General features: G+C 36.2%; 1 pseudogene; it reads right to left on the minus strand.

Annotated features, from left to right (window-relative positions):
* Positions 1-589: 589 nt before the first annotated feature.
* On the minus strand, positions 590-2,006 carry LOC115419746 (transcription factor HES-5-like; annotated as a pseudogene).
* Positions 2,007-14,726: the final 12,720 nt, after the last annotated feature.

Here is a 14,726-nt window from a genome sequence, read left to right on the forward strand (position 1 = left end):
TGTGGAATGTACTATAAATAGCTTTACCTGATAACAAATCAAATTCATGGCTTTTGTCCATTGTAAGTTATTTTGCAGAGCAACAGTTAATGGGCTAATATAGACAAAAACATGCGCACAGATCTTTAAAAACTTAGTTCTCTGCATTTTTAGAGGCATATCACTCTGACATCTCTGTTTACAAGTCTGTGTTCTCCATTTGTAGTTAGGAAATATTTCGCTTTGACCCATCAGTTGTTTTTGTGCACTCATTCAAATTTGTCTGGAATAGAATCTTCTACAACAATTAACAATACTTGCACGTTAAAATATGACAACCGTGTACTGTAATGGACCGTACATAACCTAAAGTACTGGGTTCTGACCAGTGCCAATTAAGGTAATTTCACCTGCAGCATTTTCTGTTTTCTGACAAGTTTGATTAAAGATTGTATGATTATAAATGAGATGGTTTTGCCACACAGTGTAATGATAAAGTCCTAAGTGTGAGAGCTCTATTCTATATCGTGTTATATCTATATCTATCTATATATCCATATCTGACTATGAAGAAGGTGGGCAGGGTACAAACAAGAGAAGACAAAACATGTAAGTTGCATGTTTGTTTATTCATCAAGGCACAATGAGCCACATGTGTGACTGAGGATGATGATGCATCACAACAATGACTTGTAGAGATCTACAAGACACACTGTACTCACAAAGAGTAAAGGAATAAACCGTCTTTACAAAAGACACTGACAAATTGGAGTAAACGTTACTCACTGTTTCTGAATATTTCTCAAAATTCATTGAAGAATTTGTACTTATTGAACAAGTATAATAGTAAAACTGACCTTACAACAGATCACAGTGGTCTTCATTATGAAGTCATTTTCTAAAATAGACATTTGCCACTAAAAATGTGGCATGCATTAAACAAATCCTTTACAATTAAAGGGAAAAAATGCCCTGAAAAACAGATATTAAGTCTATCTTCATAAGATAATACAAGAGGTAGTACCCATAAAAAGAAAACAGACAAGATTTTGGATCAAATTGATCAATAATAAACAAGATGTAACAAAGTCTACAATACATCTGGTAATTAACGAACATATCTGAATATTCATTCAACTTGGATTCATGCACCATGCATGAAAAAAAAAAAATTCTTAAATCAAAAGAAGTTTTTTACTTCATCACTTCCCTAGGAAATATCATCTTGCTTAAAATGCAAGTTCTCACAAACATAGAGGCTTCGTTAAACACAGATGAACGAGTCCTAAAACGACTGAGAATTCAGTTCAGCTATTTTTGACCAATTTGGTCACTTTAGTTTTTCCAGTAGTATCACTGGTCTACCACGGCCTCCAGGGGGCGCTGCTGACTGGACTCTTGTCTTTGGTGATGCTGGTCTGGACTGTGGACTGGAGACAGAAGTCCTCCTCTTTCATGTTAGATGAAGACTGCAGCTTGTTGAAGTGGTTCTTCAGTCTTCTCTGGGACTGGGTCTGCACCTCCTCCTTGGACAGGAAGTTCACCACCTTCTGGGCACCTCTAGAGTAGCCCTGATCAACAGCTGCTGAGTCCACAACGTGATGCTGCTGCTGCTGCAGTCGTCTCAGAAAACACACTGTCATCTCCAGGATGTCTGCTTTCTCCATCTTGGAGTCTGGCTGCTGTTGGAGGAACTCTGGACCCAGGAGAGACTTGAGCTGCTCGATGCTGCTGTTGATTCACTCTCTGTGGAGCTTCTCAACCAGAGGCTTTCTCAGCTGTAGACACAAGAAAAATGTCATGATTAAACTCATCCTGGAAATGAATATACAAATACACACAGAAGAGGAAACGGTCCAAATGTCCATGCAGTGAAATCTTGCATTTACCTTGTGTGTCAGAGTCAGATGCTCCTCAGAGTTGGTCATTGCTGCAGTGATTGTCGGTGCCATGGTTGGATGTGTGTGCTGTGGAGGTCTGTGTAGAGACAATCTGATCTGTGCTGGCTTCATCCCTCCTATTTATAGTCCCACATCTCCATATGAATGTGTGGGTCTCGGTCTGGATAGAGTTTCTCACACTCAGAGCCAATCAGAGAGCTGGGATGGACAATGGGAGATGGAGCATGCGGAATGCTGTTATTGCCTAGGGGACTAAGGTTAGGTCTCGAGGGAGCAGGTGGCTAACGGGGGGGTGATACAGAAAGACTGTGCGGATCTGGGAAAGTGGTGACCCTGCAGGGAAAACAGATCTGCTGCCTGATACTGGGATCAATGGCTAAGCTCACATTCATGATCTTATCACACACGTACGGGATCGAGACAGGGATTCAGTTTTATAACGAAAAAACTGTCTTATGGTTTAGCTTTGATGAAAACAGAGAAAGAATGTTTTTTTGTGTATAATACCTCTGTTGTAGTAACTAGGGGCGGTGCAAGTTATACTATTTATCCTGTTTTGCGGGATTAAATTGATAATTACTGAGTAATACATAATTCATTTGATCCAATATTATTTCTTCTTACATACATTCAAGGTTTATTTTTCCAACAGTACTTATAATAAAAAGCCTAACATGACCAAACTATGTGGAAGGATGAGCATCCTTGTCCTCACAGTTTATAGACTTTAACCCTTTCATGCATACTGGTCACTACAGTGGACAGTTATTCTGCTGATCTTCTCTTTTATATTCATGGGTTTTGCTGTTTTAGTTCCATATCAGCCAACACAGTGGACACTTATGCATCATGTAACTTTGCTGTTCTTGATAAACCTGATCTGCAGTAACACGTTTGAATATAAATCAATTGTTATTAGACTGTAATTATCATTTTTTTCTTTAACAAAATGGGTATTTTTGCATATTATCCCCATGAAGTGAGTAATAACTGGCATTAAATATGTTTAAATGTGAGAAAACATCAGACTAGCAGCATTAAAAGTGTTTTTATTTCATAGTTTTCACAGTATACCAGTAAATACACGTTTCTTGGCTTCAAAAATTAAACGTATCATATCCATTCGAGTGGACATTTTTGCAACTCGGTTGCAACTTAGGTTCGTAAAAAGCTGTCAATTGCATTGTTTTGTTTTTTTTTCATGCCTAAAGAGGAATTCAAACGGGGTAAAAATCATGATTAAGGTTCTCATAATTCATGCATGAAAGGGTTAATTTCTTTGCCACTTATTTAATCAGTGTGTCTTGATTTTTAAATCAAATCTTACCTTTGGTTCACAATTCATCAGAATTTTACCTATGACACACATATGAGACTTGGATGAGACCGCAACTGACATGTGGCAAATCCCTGTGAAGAAAAGCTGTTTATGGGTGTAAGGTTTTCAAGTTTTTTCCCACTCTACATGAAAAACAGTTATTTATTTATTTATTTATTTATTTATTACATATAACAGAAATCCAAAATTTTTCGGAATACCTTAAAGACATTAGATAGTGAGTATGTGCACTGGTAATATACACGTGGTGATGATATTTCATTATGATTTCACACTAAGATCATGTGGTTTTTGTTGGAAGAACATTAATTGTGCCTGTAAAATAAATACCTTCATTAAATATCTTCATTTCATCCTTCATACTAACAGATACTTATCATATACATACTGAATTACTGAGAATTATAGACAATATATCTAAATCTGACAAAGATGATGAAGTTTATACCACACGAAGAAAAGTTAAACATATTTATGAATTGAAACATAAAAGGAAGTTTCCATTTTAGTGGTTGAATTCTCCTTTAACCTTTGGCTCCGTGGGTCAGGGGTCTGGATCTATTGTCCCTCAGCGGCGCTGTGAGTGAGTTTTCCCTGGTTTCCCACACTCCGTCCTTTCACTGCTTTCACTGCATGGACAATAGAAGTGTGTCTTATTATGCATCGCATCAGACATGTGACCTCTTTAAGGAGGGAAATGGGTAACTTCAAACTTTATGCGTTGCTTTAGAGGTTCTGTTTTTATATTGATGATGATCTATTACTAACCATTAGTTCCACGACAAGGTTATAATAGTTTTGGATTTTTCATTATAATTTAGTTTTATTTAGTTTTGACTTTTTTTCTCTAATTCAGTTCGTTTTAATTAGTTTTTAGAACAGGTTTGCTAGTTTTTATTAGTTTTCATTTTTTTCTAAATGCTTAGTTTTAGTTTAGTTTTAGTTTCTTTATATCTTTTATTTGCTTTGCCGTCAAATTCAAATAAATCCCAGACAGGACTCTGCTGCTTTCTCCCAGCTTTAGTCTCCATGTTTCCAGGTTGAGTGGGGATGAGAAGACGACAAAACAACAAGTGACGAGAAGTGACGGACCGCGAAGTACCGTACGGTGCCGCTAGCTAAAATTGCTTGAGCAAAATAAATCGCTTTCGTATCAATCGGATGTTTACAAAGACAAAAACAAAGGGAATTTTATCCATAATTTTGATTTTTTTTGTTAGTTTTGTAAGCACACAATACAGTTTCAGGTAGTTACCGTTTTTTTCTTTTAATTATAGTTTTTATTTATTTCAGTAAACGAAAATGTTTTTTCAGTTTTGTTAGTTTTCGTTAATGATAATAACCTTGTTCCACGATAATGTATTTAGAAGGAAGTGACATTTTACAGCACTTTGCATTTATCAACTAATCAGTCTGCTAAACACATTCTCATGTTTGAGAAGCTTCAATAGTTGATTACAGGAATAATTAACAGAACAGTAATAAAAAATGCTGCTCTAAGTTTCATTTGCTGTATATGAGTGGTTTCCAACCTTTTTTTTGGCTCATGACCCCATTTTAACATCACAAATTTCTGGTGACCCCAGACATTCAAAACGGAGATTTTTTTTGCCAAAATTAATTTGTTTTTGATCATGTAACAGTTTTCTATACTTTGATGCAAATAAATGTTAATTTTAGACAACATTTAGTCTATATAATGTATATTATTGTGGACAGAGGCAGTAAATCCAGGTGTAGATTACTGCACAAAGTGAGAATTTGATTTTCCTTGGTCAGGATATGTACAGTCAGTCCAGCTTGGATTTACAAGGAGGACAATTAATACTGAACAAACAAGAACTGAAACTATGAATTATGAAAGAGCTGCAGCATCTGAAACTGACCACAATGAACATTTGACAGATAAACAGAACCACAGTGCTGCAGTTTCAGCTTCAGTTTGTCATGTCTTTTATGGATACAGATTGTCTCTGTCAACTCACCATATATTTTTTTATTGATAAGTTTTTTTGAAACGCCGTCATCTTCGACAACAGTGATTCACCAGTAAAACCCATGGAGTTTGACAAATAACAGTGGATGGAGACACTTAATGTTCTAGAGTTAGTCACTGATATTTTTTTGAAAATGTCACTTTTTCTTCAGTTTTCTCTGTTTTAATATAATAACCTTTAAATTAAATCAGAGTTTTCATGAGCATCTAAATTGAATATTCTTTTTTTTTTTTAAATCTTTTTATTTATTTGCACATACAGATATAAACTTAAACAAATACATGTACATATCTCTCTTGGTAGAGAGGAGAGTATGAAAATGTGCAGGTGAGGTCAGAAACCCGAAAGGCATTTAGAATGAACGTCACCTTGACAAAGTTATATTTTAAACAAAATAAAAGAATATCATTTCCATACCTTCTGTGAAATAGAGGGATAAACAAAAGAACATACAAGTAAAAGAAATTATGGTTATATATCTATAAACATCATTTCTTTCAATAAAATCAAGAGTAACAAGAAATGGATAATAATGGTAATATAATAATATTAGTTGTAATAGAAACACTAAATGCATAAAAAATACATAATATAGGAAAATACATGATTTACAAGTGAAAAATGCAAAATATATAAGATAATATTATAATAAACGGTGATAAATCACTTAAAAAAGGTTAAACAGAGAAATTAATTTGGGAACTGCCACACAACTAGCAGTGGGTCTTTATGGGTTAATGTATGGTGTATTGTGTCTACACTGGGACAGGCCTGGACATGTGTTCCAGATGTGGCAGATGTGTCGTCTGTCTTGTCGATGATGGTCGAGTGAGCAGAAAGTTGGACTCAGTTTCCCACACGTAGCCTTTTGAAAGGTTCAGCCAGTGCACAACAAAAGACCTTTGAAAGGAGCTTTTGTGACGCTGGATGCCGGCTGTGCGCTGGAAGAGCCACACAGCCTGACGTCAACAAGCATCTGGAGGGAAAGAAGAATGCCACTGGCTGTTTTTAACCCATAGAGACCCAGTGCTACTTTGGTGTCACTCCCCAAATGAAATTTCCTCAATATCTAACCTGTCCTAAGTGATTTATCAACATTTCACTGCCATGAAATGTGTAAATACAATCAGAAGTCTTTATTTACGTTATTGTACAGGAAACTCTAACCCTAAAACATGTTAGTGCAGATCAGGTTTATCCAGAACAGCAAAGTTACAGTAATGGTATGAATGGCAGAGTATGGGGTGATGCATAAGTGTCCACTGTGTTAGCTGATATGCAACTAAAACAACTAAATCCATGAATATGCAGGGTGGGGAAGCAAAATGTACAATATTTTGAGGCAGGGATTGAAAGACAGTGTATGACCAGTTAGTTTATTGAAAGTCGTGTGAATTTATTTGTCACAAGAAAATTGACATAATAGAAAATGTTTTTATTCTATGTGTCCTCCTTCTTTCTCAATAACTGCCTTCACACGCTTCCTGAAACTTGCACAAGTGTTCCTCAAATATTGGGGTGACAACTTCTCCCATTCTTCTTTAATAGTATCTTCCAGACTTTCTGGTAATAGTTTTGCTCATAGTCATTCTCTTCTTTCCATTATAAACAGTCTTTATGGACACTCCAACTATTTTTGAAATCTCCTTTGGTGTGACGAGTGCATTCAGCAAATCACACACTCTTTGACGTTTGCTTTCCTGATTACTCATATGGGCAAAAGTTTCTGAAAAGGTATGGATAATAGTGTTAGGTATGATTATGACATCAATATATGTTTGGTTTCAAAACAACTGACGTAGTGCCTGCTGAGAAAAAACAACTAAATGTTCATTGTAAATTTTGCTTCCCCACCCTGTATATATATATATATATGTGTGTGTGTGTGTGTGTGTGTGTATAAAAACTTTTTTGTTTAAGAAAACTGTTAATTACAGTCTAATAACAATTAGCAATTGATTTACACATTATGACATCAATATATGTTTGGTTTCAAAACAACTGACGTAGTGCCTGCTGAGAAAAAACAACTAAATGTTCAGTGTAAATTTTGCTTCTCCACCCTGTACAAGAGAACAACTTTGAAAACCGTCCACTGTAGCGACCACTATGCATGAAAGGGTTAAAAATAAATTGTTAAAAAAAAAAAAAAAAACAGAAAGAAAAGAAAAGAATATAGTACTCAGTAAATGTATTAAAAGGGTATTTTGACCTGTCAGTTCTCATCTGTAGACATTTTCAGTCAGAATTGTGCTTCATTAAATAGACACCATCCAGTGCATGAGGGTGACACGTTTTCCTGAAGTGTGCCCAGACCCCCGGGGGAGCGGGCTGCTGCTGGTGGGGTCAACGGAGCTAATCGACTTGAACCATGACTCATTTCTGCAGGAATTTCCCACACACTGTCTGTCCACTGACACAACGTTAGACACGGGCTGTATTTAAGGGGTTTCTCTGGTACTCCAGCAGATGCAGTTACTACTTCGATATGAGACTACAGCCTGACTCAGACATCGAGTTCAGTTAATTTTTCTCTTTTATTATCCCTTGGTAAAATTAACTTTTAGATCAACACAATTTCAACAATTTGCATTGAAATAAAGCCTTTATGTGTTTTTCCACATAATTACCTCCGCCAAGGAGGTTATGTTTTTGCCAGGGTTTGTTTGTCTGTCTGTCTGTTTGTCTGTCCGTTAGTGTGCAACATAACTCAAAAAGTTATGGACAGATTTTGATGAAATTTTCAGGGTTTGTTGGAAATGGGATAAGGAAGAAATTATTAAATTTTGGTGGTGATCGGGGGTGGGGGGGCCCACGGGGGGGGCCCATTTCCAACAAACCCTGAAAATGTCATCAAAATCTGTCCATAACTTTTTGAGTTATGTTGCACACTAACGGACAGACAAACAGACAGACAAACAAACAAACAAACCCTGGCAAAAACATAACCTCCTTGGCATGGGGGTGGCCCACAGGGGGGGCCACTGATCAGCCTTGGCGGAGGTCTGCGCTCTCCGAGTGCTTCTAGTTACCTCCGCCAAGGAGGTTATGTTTTTGCCAGGGTTTGTTTGTCTGTCTGTCTGTCTGTCTGTCCGTTAGTGTGCAACATAACTCAAAAAGTTATGGACAGATTTTGATGAAATTTTCAGGGTTTGTTGGAAATAGGATAAGGAAGAAATGATTAACTTTTGGGGGTGATCCGGAAGAAATCCTGGATTCTGGATCACTTTGAAATTTTCGTTAACATTGTGGTAAATGGGGCCAAAATTTTCGTTTCCCAATATCTCGCTTAATTATTGACCAAAACTCAGGAAATTTAACTCAGGAATTGACAATGGGGTCCTCTATCACATTTCAAAGGCTGATCCGGATCTGATCCAGAAGGCGGATTTTATTTTAAACTAGAAAAGCACTTGGAGAGCGCAGACCTCCGCCAAGGCTGATCAGTGGCCCCCCCTCGTGGGCCCCCCCACGCCAAGGAGGTTATGTTTTTGCCAGGGTTTGTTTGTTTGTTTGTTTGTCTGTCTGTCTGTCTGTTTGTCTGTCCGTTAGTGTGCAACATAACTCAAAAAGTTATGGACAGATTTTGATGAAATTTTCTGGTCTGCGCCCCCCCCGTGGGCCCCCCCACCCCCGATCACCACCAAAATTTAATCATTTCTTCCTTATCCCATTTCCAACAAACCCTAAAAATTTCATCCAAATCTGTCCATAACTTTTTGAGTTATGTTGCACACTAACGGACAGACAAACAAACAAACAAACCCTGGCAAAAACATAACCTCCTTGGCGGAGGTAAAAATAAATGTAGGATTTGTATCACCGATTATGTGGGGAATTTTTGCGCTTGGCGGAGGTCTGCGCTCTCCGAGTGCTTTTCCAGTTAAACTCTGAAAACTGATATTTTAGTCTGGTTTTATTTCACAGTTCCTATAAGACTAAAACATGTGATATCTTATGATAGAAATGATTGTTGTCGTTTTTTTTTAGCTAAGATACTATTTCTTGCCATTTAATGTGTGAGACATTAGTCAACATTAGTCAGTTTAACCCATAAAGACCCAAACAGACACCAGTGACCAAAAGCATCTACTGATCTAAAATGTTTTATATCTGTTGATCCACTAATCAATCCATGTCAATAATTGGTGTAAAATGCAGTTTATCATCTTTTCATGGTCATCAGATATGACCCATTTGGACGTTCAGAGGCTCATCAGAGGCATCATCTTCTACGACACTGATTCACCAGGAAAACGCATGGAGTTGGATTAATGACAGTGGATGGACACACTGGGTTTATGTTCAGTTAATGAGAGATTTGACTGAAAGAGTCACTTTTTCTTCAGTTTTCTCTGTTTTGATATAATAACTCTCAACTTGAATCTGAGCTTTTATGAACATCTACATGATCAGTAAATTAAATCCAGGAAATTAAATATAGGAAAACACATGATTTTCGCTGAAAAAAAGCAAAATAGCAAAAGCATTTATTACAATAAATGGTGATAAATCATTTAAGAAAAGCAAAAAAATTATTTGGGAACTGCCACTGTTACGCCCCGGCCTAGGGGTTCACCAGGGCGAACATAATGTGCTCTACTTTTAACCCCTCCCAGCTCCCAAGCACACACGTCAGTCAAAAACTAAAATTCACAATATTTATTATTACTACTTTTGTTTTAAACAACTAAGGAAGGGTTAGGGGAGGGAGCGGCTAAAACAACAAACAAAATATCTTCTTTACAGTTTAAACTAAATTACCTACTCAAAATAAATGCACGAAATAAAATACAGCAAACTTGCCTAAACTTCCTAACCAAAAACAGGAGAAAACGAGAAAACAAAAGAGCCGACCTCCCCTACCAGAAAAAGGTTCAATTTAACAAAAACTATTTACAAATACAAACAATCGAATTTTTCAGGAGCACACGAAGACTGACAGTCACACACACGAACACAGGGTTGAGAGCTGGCAGGAGGCAAGAGACAGCGAGCCTGGATGGAAGCTCCAGGGCCATTTTTAAAGGGGCCGGTCAATCACCTTCCACCAATCAGCAACCTGCAAACAAACAGACACAAAAGGGCACAGCACACCTACAGGACAGGAGGGAGAACACACACTAAACAGAACACAGATACATATACCGATAAATACACAACTTATGACCCAGGGTCATAACACCACAAACGAAGCACTGTGTCTTTATGTGTTAAAGATAGATAGATAGATAGATAGATAGATAGATAGATAGATAGATAGATAGATAGATAGATAGATAGATAGATAGATAGATAGATAGATAGATAGATAGATAGATAGATAGATAGATAGATAGATAGATAGATATTTGAATTACTGTCAACCTTTGTCTAGTACATATTGTACAAATTGCTGTTGTAATTTTGTCTTACTACGGTGTTTTATTATGTATATTTGGTATATACATATACATACATTCAGAGCTATGTATGTTTGTGTATCTAGAGCTTTATATATATATATATATATATATATATATATATATATATATATATATATATATATATATATATATATATATTTTTTTTTTTTTTTTTTTTTTTTCTGTTGTATTGATCATTTTTTTCCTGCTACTTGAATGATCGACTGTAACACTTGATAATTTCCCCCTGGGATCAATAAAGTATTCTGATTCTGATTGATTCTGATTCTGATTTACTGCAAAACACAGTTCATTTACATATTCACTACATTTCACTACTAATAGTAACTGTTAGTAATACTAGGTCTGTCAATAGGGAGTAATATAAGACACAGAGTGTGCATTTTGATGTTTTCAGTATACATTTCATTATACGTTGTTATTGACAAAACAGACAATAAATATGAGTGTATAACAAGTTTTATGCTACGGTTAAGACTTCAATGTGTTTTCTTGCAAGAATAACTACTGTATTTTATATACAAGCAATTTATCACTGAATCAAAACTATCACCGTATACACACCATACTTTACTGTAGGCTGCAGTTAACTTCACTGTCAATTATTTACATTATCTATTCACTGTTTAGACTAAAAGGAGGAGTAACACATGTAAAGTTCTTGGCGCTGTGGTCACTTCCATCAGCCTTATTCTTTTACCTTATCACAGCCTATATCAGACTGCACTTTTGGAATTTTATGTTGAAAACCACAATTATATCTTACACTAACGGAAACTCATCTGAAATGTGCTAGTGGAGCTGATGGAGGAAGAGGAGAAGAAAAGATTCCTGCTGTTCTGTTTGTGCTAGGACGACTCTGGTGGTTTATCAGTGAGGAAGTGATCATGTTGATGGTTCAGCATCAACCACTTCCACCCCATCCATTACGTAAATGTCCAGTTCTAACTAAAATAATGCTTCATACATGAAAGTGTGCAAACTAAAAACTTATCATGCTGGCAAAGTGGACCCACCACCACCACAGATAAAATCAAACTCACAGTGATTATACCAGTCAGCTGATGATTGCACATGACCAACAGGGGCCGCCAAAGAGAATAAAACAGAAATCTATGCGTTTGTTACTTTAATGCAGCAGTAAAGTGATTCCACAAAACAACAGATACATGGATTGGTAAGACACTGACAGTGACCATTTTACTGATGTGTCTTTTTCACACTTTAACTACATGTGACTAATTCTATTTGGAATTCAGGATACTTTTAATGAAAAATATTTAGGAATGCAATACTTATTATTATTTTATTGATTCCCGAAGCCACCACCACCCTTTAATTTGTTTATTAATTAATTTATTAATTTATCCATTCTTTCTTTTTTTATTATACTTTATTAATTCTTTTTTTTCTCTTTGTTTCTTTACGCAGCAATTTGCCTAAAAACGAATAACCATTTTGTTTCTGTAAGAGGCACCCCCTGTACAACCATAACATTATCATCAATTTCTATCAATACCCTTAATCTGGCTGTTATGATTAGAATTATTGGTTATTTTTGTTCATTATGATTTATTATGCTAATATCATCACTATTATTACCACTGTTGTTAATGATAATATTTGTGTTTCCTTTTAAAATTATCATTTATTGATGTTACCAACTCCTTTGTCTTTTCTCTCTTTTTTTTTTCTCACCCGCACACACCAGTGTTTAATAATGCATATGTAATTACTAGTATCTGTTTTTGTCTTGTCTTATTTGTTGTTGTGTCTTTCATGTCATGTAATGCTCACGTCATAAAAAACAAATGCAATATTTATTCATGCAGTTGAGTCGTTTCACAGAGCCATGATTGCACTTTTACTGGAGTAACTGATCTGAATACTTTTACATCAAAGCATGAAAACTTATTCCAACTATTGACGTGGTTTTACTGCCTGTAAATACTAATATCATAAATGATGCATTAGTATATCACTGAACGTACTGCATCGCTTTGCTTAAATGACTGATTCACGTTGCATCTGAAATCATCTCATCATGTTTCAATAATGAATCTTGACCTGTTTATATGTTTCTGAGTAGGATGACCTGTTGATTTATTTGCCACAAGTCAAACTTAGTTTAAGTGAGTGTGCACACTACCAGATTTCCTAATAAATTATCAAATTCATCATGAAATTTAACTGGGTCAGATTGTTTGGTGATAGTTGGTCACTCAAACAAGGAATAAAATGGTACAAATGTTTTTTTCCATGTAGTATGAATATTCAAATAAATTACATATGGACACAAAATGCAAATGATCCCATGAGGATTTATTTTATTCATTTGTTTTCAGGCACATAAAAGTGACAATGTGTCACAACAACCACTTGAAGAACTGCACAAAGCACATCGTACTCAAAATGAGTAGAGCAACAGATGTCTTTACAAAAGACAGAAACAGCATGAGATTCATGTGTGGTTTATATCAAACATGTTAACATTATTTGAGAAGAGTTCTGCACCTCAAAAATCCTTTTACACAAAAGGATAAAAAGCTGATCTGCAGTCAGATCAATATAAATGGAAATAAACTGATCTTACAAAAAACGTGTTAACATTATCACAGAGAAAAAAACAAAAAAAACAAACAAACTATAAATAAAAAGACATTTCACTCTTAACAGTCTTGGACAAGACCAGGTCACACTTAACTTTCAGTCATAGACTAAATGTACATATTGATCCTTTAAACAGATCAGAGGTTAATCTATTAGATTTGAATCAAAATCTGTTTTAGATTATGTAAATACATCAAGTATATTCATAAAGTAGTATAAAAACTATACAAGAGTATTAGATCAAAATGATCTATAAGAGTTGCCCTTGATGCACATGAGCGAGTTCTCATTTGCTTTTCTTTTGATTTCATTCATGCAACATGCATGACAAACATTCTTCCTTAAGCTGAAAGGTAAAAGTTGCACTACATGTGTAGTAAAGATAAATGACCTTCACAGAAGAATAAGTCCATCATGAGACAGAATCTAATTTCAGTCATAATCACTGACCAATATGGTCTTATAGTTCTTGTAGCTACAGTCTGTAGACATCTGCCATGGCCTCCAGAGGGAGCTCTTCACAGCTTTCTTACATGAAGCTGTGGCTCAGAGGAGAGAAGTCAGCAGCTTCTGTGAAATCCAGATGTTCAGCAGTGTTACTTCATGTCTTCCTTTGCACACGGAGTGGCAGCAGGCGGTCTTTCATCTGCAGGACGTCTTCCTCCTCCTTCATGGAGTCTGGCTGTTGTTGAATGAAGTCTGGACCCAGGACAGACCACGGCGACTCAGTGCTGCTGTTGGTTGCAGAGCCACATAATCAACTGCAGAAAGAAGACAAAAGTTATTAAATAGCTGTGGTTAATGATCCACAAAATCCATCAAGCAATCAGCAGTAAAGATATATTTTGTGGGCTTAAATCTTAAAAGTACCTCATGGTCAGAGTCAGATGCTCCTCAGCGTTGGTCATTGCTGGTGCCATGGTTGGATCTGTGTGCTGTAGAGGTCTGTGTAGAAAGAATCTGATCTGTGCTGGCTTCATCCCTCCTATTTATAGTCCCACATCTCCATTTGAATGTGTGGGTCTTGGTCTGGTTGGAGTTTCTCACAGTTTCCAGCCAATCAGAGAGAAGAATAATGCTGAACTGCCACATGACCGGTGGTCATTAGTTAAGGAACAATGGTTTGTCTTCTTAAGGGGCAGGTGGTGGGCTTTGGTGTAAATGAAAAAAAAAACAAAAAAACACACACACTGGGTTCTGGGTAAATCTGGGAATGTGGTGACCTGCTTTTGAAAGATTAAGGACTTTCACTGAATACACACTGATCATTTCATCACATGTGTGGAGGCAGAAATATCATGTGAAGTCTGTTATGGAGAGAAATAAACCATGAGGCTAAAATAATATGTTAAACAGAAACAGCAATAGATAATGCCTTTTGGGGTATACAGTGTACAGTGTACAGAAAAAATGATTAGACCATCAAAAGTCATCAAAAACAATGGTTATGCAATCCAGTCCTAACTCCTGTGTG

Source organism: Sphaeramia orbicularis, chromosome 5 (genome assembly GCF_902148855.1).
Source record: "Sphaeramia orbicularis chromosome 5, fSphaOr1.1, whole genome shotgun sequence".
Lineage (NCBI taxonomy): Eukaryota > Metazoa > Chordata > Actinopteri > Kurtiformes > Apogonidae > Sphaeramia > Sphaeramia orbicularis.